We start from the raw sequence: 13910 nt of genomic DNA, 5'->3' as shown, positions 1-13910 counted from the left end.
TATAAATGGTTTATAAAGGATGGAGTAATACATGTCCTTTAAAAAGACTGGGGCATATCTATTTTTGCAGCCATGGAAATGTGTCTATGATGTATTGAGTGAATGAAGTAAGTTATAAAATAGCATGTGTAAATCTTTTCGTGTGCACATTTTTGGTCATAAATACATGGAAAATGAAAGAATATACATTAACCTGTTCTCATTGGCTAACTCTGTAAAATGAATTGGATTGGGAGGAAGGAGGGGAGGTTTTTTTGCACTTTATATAATTCTATACTTTTAAAGATGACTGTTATATATTAGTTTAAAATGGAAAACCTTTTCACCCAGAACACATTTATTGAGCACCTATTAATCGCCATGTGCTCTGCTCAACACTGATGGCACAAATGTGAATGAGACATTTTTTCCTGCTCTAGAGTAGCTTTCAGGCAAACTTTAAAAAATACTTATTGGCCAAATTAATCCCATTTTCTATTTTTGTGGTCCTCAGTTACTTGGTTGCTCAGGACAATTAGGTTAAAATAGAAATAAAGTTATTCGGTACTGTGCAAGTGAATTATATTTTGCATGTTTCTGAAACAGTTTTTGAATCATTATGATATAGGAAATAAATGTTATTTTAAGAGCTGCATTTTCTTCAAAACTTATTGCGTGTGTGTCACAGTCTGAAATGCATACATTGGAGAATGTGTTCACAGAGAGCCGATTACGTGGTGGGCAATGGGAATGGATTGATGAGCAGGATGCATGTGGTTCTTTCTTCTTTTTTATTTTCTTTTTTTAAAATAAATTTATTTATTTATTTATTTTTGGCTGCGTTGGGTCTTCGTTGCTGCACGCGGGCTTTTCTCTAGTTGCGGCGAGCGGGGGCTACTCTTCATTGCGGTGCGTGGGCTTCTCATTGCGGTGGCTTCTCTTGTTGTGGAACACGGGCTCTAGGCGCGCGGGCTTCAGTAGTTGTGGCACGTGGGCTCAGTAGTTGTGGCTCGCGGGCTCTAGAGCGTAGGCTCAGTAGTTGTGGCGCAGGGGCTTAGTTGCTCCGCTGCACGTGGGATCTTCCTGGACCAGGGCTCAAACCCATGTCCCCTGCATTGGCAGGCGGATTCTTAACCACTGCACCACCAGGGAGTTCCTGGTTCTATCTTTTTAAAGTCTAGTTGAGGAAATAGAAACCAAATATGGAAACAAAGAGTTGAATATATCATTAAAATTGAGATAATGGGAAATGAGCATGCTGGATTTTGACAGGGCTGTTCATAAGAGTCTCTCTGAGGAGAGGACACTTTAAAGTAGAGAAGAAGAATGGGAAAGAATCAGTCATACAAGCAGTGGGGAGCTTTCCATGTGTTAAATCATGGAGACAGGAAAAGATCTCATATGACCCAGCAGTTCCACTCCTGGGCATAGATCTGAAATAAACAAAAACACTAATTTTGAAAAGATATATGCATCCCAATGTTCATAGCATTATTTACAGTTTCCAAGATATGGAAACAATCTTAAGTGTACATCAACAGATGAATGGATGAAGATGTGGTACATATCTACAATGGAATACTACTCAGCCATAAAAAAGGATGAAGTCTTGCCATTTGCGGTAACACGGATGGACTTGGAGGACATTATGCTAGATGAAATAAGTCAGATGGAGAAAGACAAATACTGTATGATATCGCTTATATATGGACTCTAAAAAAATACAATAAACTAGTGAATAAAACAAAAAAGAAGCCGACTCACAGATATGAAGAACAAAATAGTGGTTACCAGCGGGAAGAGGGAAAGCGGGGAGGGGCAATATAGTGGCAGGGGAAAAAAAGGGTTATTATGGGATTGTATGAAATCATGTGTGTGAAACTTTTGAATATTGTAAAGCAAAATAGAATTTAAAGAATCTTCCATTCAATTAAAAAAAAAGAATCCAGTGGTCGAGAGTTGGCCAAAGTGGACTGGTGTGGCCAGAGTGAAGGCAGGGCAGGCGGGCAGGGCCTGGATGGCAGGTGACAGGTGGTCCTAAGGCTGCATTGCCACTGTGCATAGTGGAGAGGCTGTTTGCACCCTGTGATGGAAAAGATTCTGAGATGACGGGCAAAATCCAGTTAACTTTGAGGTAGAAGATTAATTCCATAGCGCCTTGCACATGGGTGGGTATTCCTCTCCTAATTACTTGGTGAATGGATAAATCTCTAAAACATGTATAGACTCTTCCAGATGAAATATCAGAATGTCCTACAAAAACAAGTTAAGGTGCTTCTCAGATGTGCCTATTGACTTCTTGGTCTTTTTCAAGCCAGACTCCTGTTTCCTGGTGGGAAGGTCTGTCCTTGCCTTTGATTCACATCTGTCATGGCTGGTGTCCCCATGTGTCTGGCTTCTCCCCCAGAACCCCACTAACTGGTAGATGATTTGGTTTAACCCTGCCCTCAGGCTCAGCCCTACCCCACACGCCATGTTCAAACTTGGCCTCAGCCGGGTGTGTGAGAGCGGCCTTTCTCGAGGTGTTCTGACTCAATAGACAGTCATTTCTGCTCACAGGCACATCTGATCGTCAGATCAGAGCCAGCCCTAAGGGACTGAACTCTTCACCTTGGAGAGGGCCTCTTTCTCTCAACGTCCGCAGCTTTTTTGTTTGTTTGTTTTTAACATCTTTATTGGAGTATAATTGCTTTACAGTGGTGTGTTAATTTCTGCTGTATAAAAAAGTGAATCAGCTATATGTGTACATATATCCCCATATCCCCTCCATCTTGAGCCTCCCTCCCACCCTCCCTATCCCACCCCTCTAGGTGGTCACAAAGCACTGAGCTGATCTCCCTGTGCTATGCAGCTGCTTCCCACTAGCTATCTATTTTACATTTGGTAGTGTATATATGTTTATGCCACTGTCTCACTTCGTCCCAGCTTACCCTCCCCCCTCCCCATATCCTCAAGTCCATTCTCTACGTCTGCGTCTTTATTCCTGTCCTGCCTCTAGGTTCGTCAGAACCATTTTTTTTCTTTTTTTAGATTCCATATATATGTGTTAGCATACAGTATTTGTTTTTCTCTTTCTGACTTACTCTGTATGACAGACTCTAGGTCCATCCACCTCACTACAAATAACTCAATTTCCTTTCTTTTTATGGCTGAGTAATATTTCATTGTATATATGTGCCCCATCTTCTTTATCCATTCATCTGTCAGTGGACACTTAGGTTGCTTCCATGTCCTGGCTATTGTAAATAGAGCTGCAATGAACATTGTGGTACATGACTCTTTTTGAATTATGGTTTTCTCAGGGTATATGCCCAGTAGTGGGATTGCTGGGTCGTATGGTAGTTCTATTTTTAGCTTTTTAAGGAACCTCCATACTGTTCTCCCTAGTGGCTGTATCAATTTACATTCCCACCAACAGTGCAAGAGGGTTCCCTTTTCTCCACACCCTCTCCAGCATTTATTGTTTGTAGATATTTTGATGACGGCCATTCTGAACGGTGTGAGGTGATACCACATTTCAACGTCCGCAGCTTTTATTAGCTCTTCCTTTATCATATTGTCCACCATTTTTCTAGTATTTAAACTCTTTGGTAAATCAACTATACTTCAATAAAAAAAAGCTCTTTGGCATAGATAGATACAGATAGATAGATGATAGATAGACGATAAATAGATGATAGATAGAGAGATCGACGTAGGTATAGATGTAGATTCTTTTGGAGGCAGCCAGCTATGGTATGTGTCCTGCATTCTCCGTAACAAGCAGTCACGTGCAGTGTGCAGTGGGCGTCATGGCCGTGCTTCTCACCAGCATCTTTGGACTCCTTGGCATCACTAATGGTGTCACTCTGGTGACCCTGTCTTTTGATCACTGACTCCCAACTCTGCTATTCCAGCTTCCAGCATCTGGGCTCCTGCCCTGCTGATCTGACCCCCTGCCCCCAGCCCAGGAGGGCATATGGGGTCTCCAGTCCTTGGCTATGGTTTCCCCAAGACCTGTGTGCAGATGCTCATGTGCTCAGTACACGTCAGCTGGCCAGGCTGGGCATTTGTCAGGGTCCTTGTGCCCACCCACGCTGGGCCATCACACCCCCATCTCCTGGATTGCTTTGTTCTCTCTTCCTTTCATCCTTTCCCCAGGCTCCTCTTCTCCTCCCCATCTCCCTCCCTCCCCATCTTCTCCCTTTCTTCACTCCTCTCTCCACTTAATATACTGTACCCTAGTTTTGGCCAAAATTTCAGGGTCCGATCCTTAGGCTCTACATGCTGTTTTCCTTGGGTGGGAGACTTAGTCTTGGCTGTCTGATCCCCAAGTGTCTGGTCTGATCCCCTGGAGAGTCAGAACCCAGAGTCACAGCACCTTGCTGTTGTACTGGTCTTTGCTGGGCTTATTGGTCAGTTAGTAGTTCTCATTTTCACTACTGATTTCCATATTCTGCCAATAGGTTGTACTAATTAAAGCTGTATAATTCACTGTAAAACTGGTGCTTACAAGTAGGTTTTTTTTTTTAAGTTCTCTTTTTTTTTTTTCATTGTTATTTTAAATCATTCACTTGACTAGGTGATCTGGTAGTTCCTTCCCTGTTGATGTTTATCATTCTTGTTAACCCTGGCAATAGACAGGAAAAAAATAGAAAAAAAAAACAACTTAAAATATGGATCAAAGAAATGGCCAGCAGTAAGGAAACAGTTAAATGAATAATGTTGCATAAATAACATGAATATTATGCAGTTGTTAAAAATCCTGCACTTAAAAGGTTTCACTTTATATGCCTGGAAATATATTTTATGCATACCTTTTCAATAACTATGAAGTCTATATAAATTTATGCAATATATGTGCATATATATATAAAATACATTTCTAAGAAAAAAGACTGTAAAGAAATGCAGCAAAATGATAATAGTGATTATTTCTTGGTGGTCAGATTGTGAAGGATATTTTTCTTTTTTTTATACTTTTATAAATGTCTACAATGAATATATGCAGATTACACAATGAAGAAAAAAAAGGCCTATGAAAACATTAAGAACATATCTGGAAGTGAACAAAAATTATTATTAAACAGTGTTTTTTTGACTGCTTCCCCCCATCACCTAACCTTCTTATCCCCCTCGGGTTCTGCTGTTTTAGACAATTCCTTTGGCTGTTGCCCCAGACCAAGCTAAGGATTATTTCTGTGCCTATAGAACAATCCAGGAAAAAATACAACACAGCCTCAATAGGGCTGACTCTGTTCTTTGAACACAGGGCAGGAACTTTCCATTTCATACCTTATTCGCAGAGCACAGAATAGATTTCCAGAGTCACGTAATGCTATCAGGAGGTGGCATAAAAGAACAAAAATCAAAACAAAAAACTCTTCCAGAGCACTATATGATGTCTTTTCTATGCTCAAAAATGATGAGTCAGATAGAAGAAAAACAAAAGCAAAAACAAAAGCAAACACTGCCAAGTTTTTAGAGAAAAAGTGGAAGAAAAATTTCCCAAAGGACAGATGCCTTTAGAAAACATGACTGGCTGTATGTACTTTTGAGAGACAAAAGTGAGAATTTATAGCTTTTTTAAAATTAAAAATTGTAGAGCCCCATTCTTAATAATTTGCATTTAGATCTTATACAGTAAAGAGTATTTTACATCATTTTACTGAAAGCAGCAACTTGTTACTTTTTCTACTTTTCTGTATTATTCCTTCAAGCGAAATTGGAAATAAAAATGTACCACAGAGCATTTAATTTTAAGTAAATGAGCTTGCTTGTAACTGTATTGTTCAGCAAGGTTGTTAATGAATCTTGTTAAAATGAATATGTACAGACTTAACTGGTTGACGAAATTGTTAATAGCATCAGTTATTCGACATATTACACATGACTTGTAAAACTGAATTATGCTGCATGTTTTGGATATTTTAACAAATCTCTCTTGCTTATTGTAATCGAACCCCAAACCGGTTGCTTTGACAACAATCTTTTTGAATTTTCTGAAGTCGTGGCTAGTTCTAAACCTGATACTGTAGCATTTCCTGTGTCTCTGGTGGTTATGGATTGGCGGGAAGAAGTCACACCGTTCTCTCCCTCACTGACTCAGTCAATGATAACAGAAACCTCTGGGAGGTGGGGTGTGCATGCCCAGTCCCAGCAAATCTGTTCGATCCCTGTGCAGTATCCCCTGAATAGATCTGTCTCCGGGCGCCTGCTGGGCAGTGCCGAGGGGAGACCCATAGTCCTGCAGGAACCTAGGAACCGGTTGGTTTTAGACCCCATCACGCTTTCATCCTCAAGTCACCGACATCACTCTTCGTGTAGACTTAGGGGTGTGATACTTGGAGGTGAGGGAATTGGGTTCTCCTGGTTCCTGACCTGCAGGAGAGGGAGGAGAGTCTGCTCCCACCTGGTCCTGAACAAAGTTCTCGCTTCCGACTTTCCATTGCTTTGGAAAAGCCTTTCTCCTTAGCCACCTACTCTCATTGAGAGTGTCCTCAATCACAATTATTAATGTTTTGATCAAAAGTTGGGCTCTTTTCTCCATCTTCTGAACTAGTCTGACAGATTACTCATAATTATATCAGCATCAATTTGATGGGTTAAGTTACAGTAACAAAGGATCCCTAAATTTCCATACATTAGCTAGTGTCTGTTTCTCATTCATGCTCTGTGTGTTTCTGGGGTTTCCAGAAGCTCTGCTACCCCACTTCTCACTCTTGGGGGGCAGGCTGACTTCTGGGGCCACTGTCACCTGGATTGTTGCTGGTCATTTTGATGGGGAGGGAGAGAACATGGTAATATGGACCACTGTCTCTTAAAGTCTTCTACTCAAGGGGACTCCAGTCCAATCCACTTATATCAGCCAGAGAAAGTATGTGTCCATAGCCCACTTCAAAGAGGTGGGGAGGTGAGATATTCTACCAGGTGCTGGGAGGAGAGCTCCAGGAAGACAAGTGAACAGCTTTCACAGTTTTGTTTGTTTTTTTATGTGTCAGGCATGGTCACCCTAACCTTTTCATGTGTAGTATCATCTCATTTACTTCTCCCAACGGGTAGGAACTGTGATGATCCTTATTTTACACACAGGCTTATATAGGATGTGCACGTGCTCAAAGCTGCCCGATAGTGTTGGACAGAGTTGGTTGTGGCATCTAGTCTTGTCTGTTTCCCCGGAGCCATAGCTCTTGGCCATTGCACAAGGTTGCTGCAGAATTCTTTTGAGGCCAGCACAGCAGGGGCAAGAAACTTGCCATTCCCAGACCTTCTCTAATTGTGCCTGCCTGGGTTATGCAGCCCAGGGAAACACCGTAACATCCTGAGGATAGAGTTTGCAGTGTGTGGAAGCCAGATTATTTTCTGTCTCCTTCTGAGTCAAATACCTGTGCTACATCCTTATCACTTTGTTTGCAATGATAGGAATTCTTATTAGAGGGCATTTCTTGAACATTTACCATGTTTTGGGCATTGGGATAATCCCTCTGCGTACACTGTCTCTCTCTCTCTCTCTCTTTTTTTTTTTTTTGGCCGTGCCACGTGGCATTCGGGATCTTAGTTTGACCAGAGATCGACCCCACGCCCCCTGCATTGGGAGCGTGGAGTCTTAACCACTGGATCGCCAGGGAAGTCCCTGCACTGTCTCCTTCACTCTTACTCATCCTCATTTAAGAAATGAGGAGTGGGTGGCATGCCCGAAGTCATACATGTCATAAGTTGCAGAGTCAGGACTAAAGCCCACAGTCGTCTGACTCAGAGCTTGCCTTTGAAACCCTTTGTGCCTTAGGGTATAAGTAAAAGTACTCCAAGTACCCCGGGTTCTTACAGAGCACTCCTTCAGTACAGGCCTGTTAGAGGTTCATTGCAGGGTAAAGGTTGCTTTGGATCTAGGATTGAAAACTTTTCTGCCATTAGTATTTGAAGAAGAGGAGGGACAATAGCCATGATCAAAAGGGCCACTTACCCACACTGCTCGGAGTCTACAGCATGGTTAGGATTCCCATTTATATCTCGGTGGGAGGGAGCAGACAGCCGGGGGCTGCCATCTTGGCTGCAGCATGTTATGACCAAGTTAGAGAATCTCTGTGAGCCTCATTTTCCTCAAGTGTAAAATGGGGACACCTTGCAAGGGCCTTGAACATGAATTGTCTTCCATGGTCACTTAATGAATGGGGGTGGCTTTTTGGAGGAATGGAGAGATGTTAGTTTTCTCCCTTGGCTGGCAGCCCTCACTAGCCATCCCAAATAAGCATTCCATCTGACTGAAACCTATGTTTCCTTGAAACGTGGCTTTATGCCAAATGTTCTAGCCATGATTGCAACCCATTGCTACTCTTAAGCCCCACCAGTAGAGGAATTTTGGAGGGATCAGAAAAATTAACCTCTTAAAGCAGGCAAAAGTGGAAACTGATACAACATTCTGGAGAATAGTGTGGTAGTATTGATACATATAGGAAAAGCTTTAAATATGTGTGAATCCATTGACTCAGTGATTCATCTTCTACAAGTTTGCCCGAAGGAAATAATCAGAGAGCTTTATTTGAAAGGTTTATCTAGTGTCATGCTAGCACTAACTGGAAGCCACCAAAGTACCCAGTAGTTGGGGATTGGCTAAATAAATGGATACCACCATTTGATGGATTGTTATGTAGTTATTTAATCCATATGTTTGAATGATATTCAAGGAGTTGGGTAAAAATAGGTAAAGTAACTCCAATTTTACCTAATAGAAATGTACTTACACACCTAAAAATTGACAGGTATCACATGCCCCCGAAGGTTACCAGAGGCCATTTATAATCCACCAATAAGAGATGTCTCACGACTCTTATTTTCTTTTTATGTTTTTGTATTTTCCAAAATTTCTCACAATATAGATAAATATTCAGAAAAATATTATAATTTATTGAAAAGGAGATTGAAAAAAACCACTAAGGATGGTTTAGTACTCACGCCTCAGCTTTTCGGGTTGCCATGGAAGCAGCATGGGGCAACGTCAGGGAGGAGGCATGGGGATCCTGGTCCAGCTCTGGATGAGATCTGTCAAAATCACTTAGTCTACATTCCGACAGTAGAGGAGTCGGCCAGCGCCTCAAGTCAGACATTTCTAATTTGGCAAAATTACTGTCATTTACTGTTATTAAAGCTACAACAAAAAAACAATGTCTGCTTCTTTTATTTTAAATAAAATCTGATCACAGGTTTCATTCTGAGTAACGAAAGACTCCTTAGCTGACCCTCCTCGCGTGAGTCAGTACAGCCTGCCATTCTGAATTTGGACTTGGTGGTCACCAAGACGTGAGCAGCGCTGATCTTCCTATAGCTCCGAGCAAAGCTTCTTACCCCTCTCTGCTCTCCCTAAAATGGGGTTAATGATCCCTGTTTGCTTCCCTAGCTCACTGGGGTGTTGTAAGGATTAGTGGGACTTAGGACTTTGAAGTTGTAGTGCCCTGAATGGTGCGATTACTAATAAACCCGTAAAACTTTCATCAGCAGTGTTCCCCTATTTGTAGCATTTAGTAATTCTGCACAAGGAACCAGCCTCCTGCAGGCATGGTGCCAGGCCCACGCCGGACCAGGATGGGCTCAGGCCTGCCTTGGCCTCTCCACCCACCCTGGCCCCTACCGCCAGGCCCAGAGCTGCTGGGACCTGCCTCAGCTTGATTCTGCCTTCTAGCCTCCTGAGGCTTATTTACCAAATTCTGTCCAGGTAGAAAGCCACCCATGCTTACAGCCCTCTAGTCCGTGCCAGGAAACAGAGACAGTTTTCCATCTAAGCTGCGGGAGTTCTGCAGAGTGGCGCGGCCAGGTGGAAGCTTGGAATCCCCCAGTGAGTGCCCTAGAGCTCCTACCTGTGGAAGTGGAAGATGCTCAAAGTCATAATCCGGGACTAAGTCAAGGCTCAGCTGGGCTCAGGGCAGTTCATGCAGCTCAGTTCCCTGTTTCCGGCTTTGGATTCCTTTTGTTTATATGGCTCATGAGATGAAAAGGCCAGAAACTTTGTGTCTGGGGAAGAGGATTGATTTGGACACTCATTTGTGAGGATGCCTTTGCCTGCTGTCTGCTGGTACTCACTAAAACAATGAAACTTGTCTCTGTATTGGGATTGACAGGCCTCCTTCTCCTTCTCTGTCACATCTGCACACTCCTGTGATAAATCTGAGACACACTGATCTGAAAACACAGGTTCCCTCTTGGCAGTGACTTTGAAGAGTATTTGAGAAATGCTTGTTGGGAGTGGATGCCAATTATTTAATGCAGTGTGGGAAGAGGAAGAATGAGAAAAATCAGCCAACTACTCAGGTGAAACCAATCTCGGTTCATTAACTCTGAAATATTTATGATAAACATTGAAAATAATAACTTTATAGTAACATAAGAACAGATTGTATTCATTTAAGGACTCTTTGGTAATTGGATTTCCTTATCTTTGTATATAAACACATTTACCTAGCTTTCCAAACTAGACATCTCAGACTCATCCTACGTTCTATCCTTTTTTTTTCACACCCCTTCTCTAATAGCTGCCAAAGTCTATCTCATAAACCACCCCACCCCCAAAATTCTAGCCCTTCTTTTCCGTTCTCTTTCTCTGCTTTGATAGATGGAGGTATCATTCCTTCACTGGCCTCATGACTCCTCTTAGTTTTAGTGGCGTAATCCTTGTTTCCACCATTTAGTGGCTTAATCCTCGTTTCCAAACAATCCATGTTTCCTCCCAAGGGTAACCAGATTACCTTTATAAACAGCCACTCAGATCTGTGCACCCCCAGCTCTGAGACCTCACTGAATTCCCATCGCTCTTGAGATAAAGTAAGAAGCAGACTTTCCTTATGTGCAGGTCCCTTCGATAATGCCAAAGAAAAATTGTACTGGAGAAGTTAGACTTTAGGTCAGGAAGACTTTATTCAAGGCTATTGCAATAGGGGTCAAGACAGTTGCAACAGAGGAGAGAGACTGAACTCAATCCCACTGAAATGAAAAGTGGAAGAGTTTGTAGGCGCTGGGGAGAGCTAATGCAGAAGTTCTGGAGGGCGTTAGGGAGGTGGCCGGCTGGTGTGATGAGACCACCTGTGTTTACTAATTGGCACCCAGCAGCTAGGCTCCCACCCTCCCCCAGAGACTGGGAGACAGGCGCCCTATCTTCCTTGAGGATCACAGTTCAAAAGGATGGCCCCTGGGTCCTTGAGACAGACAATCCTGGGTTGTAAATCTGGCACGAGGCTGTGAGAAGATTTGTATCTCAAAGGGGCAGAGAAAGAATTGATGACTCTAAGTTTTCTAAAGTATATGTTCTAAGAAAAGGGTGGTCAGGGGTCCAGGGTCAGGAAGAAATGTGCCTAAAGTTTAGTCAAGCCGAGGGGAACTTTAAGGCCTTCCTGGTCCAAAGCTGAGCATGACTTTAACTTGTAACCTCATCTCCAAACTCCCTGCCGGGGTGTCTACACTTGAGCCACACGGAACTTCTCATGGAAGTTTTGTTCTTGCTTCTCCATGTTAGTGCCTTCCACACTCTTCTTCATGCTCCTAGAACTCCAAGCAGTGACTAGGACCCAAAATGGTGTAATTAAATATCTACAGGCAGTCGGCCCAAAGGACTGAAACGGATTATATTAACTTAGCTCATTGTGGGTGATTGAAACTGTTCTCTGATGAATAAATTTCTCTCACCTGTTTCAAGATCGATACGTGGAGGCTTTGGGGGAAATCCTGAGATTTCAGCTCTCGGAAAAGTTACTGTATTTTGTGTAAGATTCTGATTTTAACCAGAAAATCAAGGAAATTCACAAATAAGAAGACAGTTTCCTAGGAATCACCTGGTAACCTGTTAAAACTGAGACTCTGAGGCCCCACAAGTAGAGATTCTGATTCAGTGAGTCTGGGACGGGCCTGGGACCCTGCATTCTGATGCTTCCTTACTGATTCTGATGGGAAGCCAGAAGCCAGCACTAAACGACCGCGTGTCATCCAGCCTTCGAGTGCGTTCCAGGTGATGGAACTGGGACTCCTGAAACTGACGATGCAACGAAAGGTTTTGGGTGATGCTAGGAGACCCGTGGAACCTGGACATGCACCTCTCCCCACACTCCTCCATGGAGGCATGGTGCAGCAAACCTCCAGTCACGGGCGGTTGCAGACCAGCGGGTGGGACTTGCCGCCCGCATCTGTTTGAAAGGAGGCCCGAGTCCATTAGTCGTCATGATCTTGTTCTAGGGCTAAGGTTACCTCACAGCGAGCAATCATTTATGGGCACTTGTGTCACTTTCACACATTTTCTCCCCATTTCCACTCAGAGTAGGCGGCGATGGTCAGCAGGCTTCAGTGCCAGGGCCGAGAGAGGCTGGCAATGGTGGCATCATGCCCCCAGAGCCAGCTTCCCCAGCTGAGGCTCCGAGGTTCAAGCCCCAGTTAAACTTCAACTTGATACAAAGCAGAAATAGACCCACAGACATAGAAAACAAACTTATGGTTACCAAAGGGGAAAGGGGAGGGGGAGAGATAATTTAGGAGTTTGGGATTAACATACACACACTACTATATATAAAATAGATAACCATAAAGGATCTACTGTATAACACAGGGAACTATAGTCAATATTTTGTAATAACCCAAAGGGAAAAGAATCAGAAAAAGAATAGGTATATATTTTCATATATATATATGAATATATATTTGTATGTATAACTGAATCACTGTATACATACATATATATGTAGGTATAACCGAAACTAACCAATGTTGTGAATCAACTATACTTCAATAAAAAAAATAAACTGCAATTTGACTAAAAGATAAACAAAAAACTCCTAGTTTTTTGGAAAATATATTGAAGGCTACAATTTTAAAAATATGGAAAGTTATTAAAATTATTTCTTAAATGATGAAAAGGAGTATAGCAAACAATTTAAATGGTAGAAAAATGTAAATGAGATCCCCCTCCCCAGAGACAAGCAGGATTAAGTCTCAGGTTTTTCTCCAGAAGTTTTCAAAGCAGACGGAAACATACCACACAGACTCTTTGTAAGAAATGGGAACTTAGACATTGTTCTGACTCCTGCTTGTTTTCATGTAACTCTTTGTCTCAAAGATAGTTCTAGGGCAGCAAATAGATTTACCCCATCCTTTTCAATGCCTGCATTTGAAAGTTATACCATCCTATGCTTCTAGCCCTGTGACTCTCAACCAGTGGCAATTTTGCTCCCCGGGGGACATCTGGCGATGTCTAAAGACGGTTCTGTTTTCATAGCCCGGGGGGGGGCAGTACTGGGTGCTGCTGGCCTCTAGAGAGTAGAGGCCAGGGATGCTGTCAATCTCCCTAAATGCACGGGTTGGTCCCTACAACAGAGAATTAGCTGACCCCAAATGTCAGTGCTTCCACTGTGGAGGAAACCTGCTATAGCATCACTGATTTTAAGACTCCTCAGGATTTGCCTTTAGAGTGTAGCTTACCAACCAGTAACAACAACATAGATAACATTTCCCCAAAGCCACAAAATATAGACCGTGAAAATGCTTTCGGGGGTGAGGGGCACTGCTGTGGGCAGCGTGTTCCAGTCTGGGTTTGATTGATGCATCTGTTGGTTTGGAATGACTTCGGTGGTTTCAGCGCCTACTATGTGTATATTAAACATTCCTTGTTATTTCCTATTGCAAGGCTCTGCTGGAGGAGAGCTAGCTCCCTGGGGACAGAGGAAGGTCGCGTTGGCAGAGGAGACCTTGGTGGCCTGGAGCACCCGCCAAACCTATAATTTCACAGGCAAAATGAGAGTATCCATTTTTAGCCCCAGATTTTTGTATGCTTTAAATTCTGGCTGCTTTATTTTTGTCGCGGCTCTGCTGTGTTTACTTCATACCCAGGAGAAAGGATGTTTTCTTTATAGAATGATTGCTACTGACTAAGTTTAAGAAAAAAAAAACAAACTAATTTGCTAAGAAAACCATGCTTAATTATT

At 42.7% G+C, this 13910-nt stretch overlaps 1 protein-coding gene across 2 annotated transcripts in view; it reads left to right on the top strand.

Moving 5' to 3' along the window:
• Window positions 1–13910, top strand: part of SEMA5A (semaphorin 5A) — a 506976-nt gene that overhangs the window by 81583 nt on the left and 411483 nt on the right. The gene's annotated exons all lie outside the window — the stretch shown is intronic.

This window comes from Balaenoptera borealis (assembly GCF_965194805.1).
Source record: "Balaenoptera borealis genome assembly, chromosome: 2".
In the NCBI taxonomy this organism is placed as follows: Eukaryota; Metazoa; Chordata; class Mammalia; order Artiodactyla; family Balaenopteridae; genus Balaenoptera; species Balaenoptera borealis.
The sequence above is the reverse complement of the archived record's forward strand: the minus strand, read 5'-3'. Positions and strand labels throughout refer to the sequence as shown.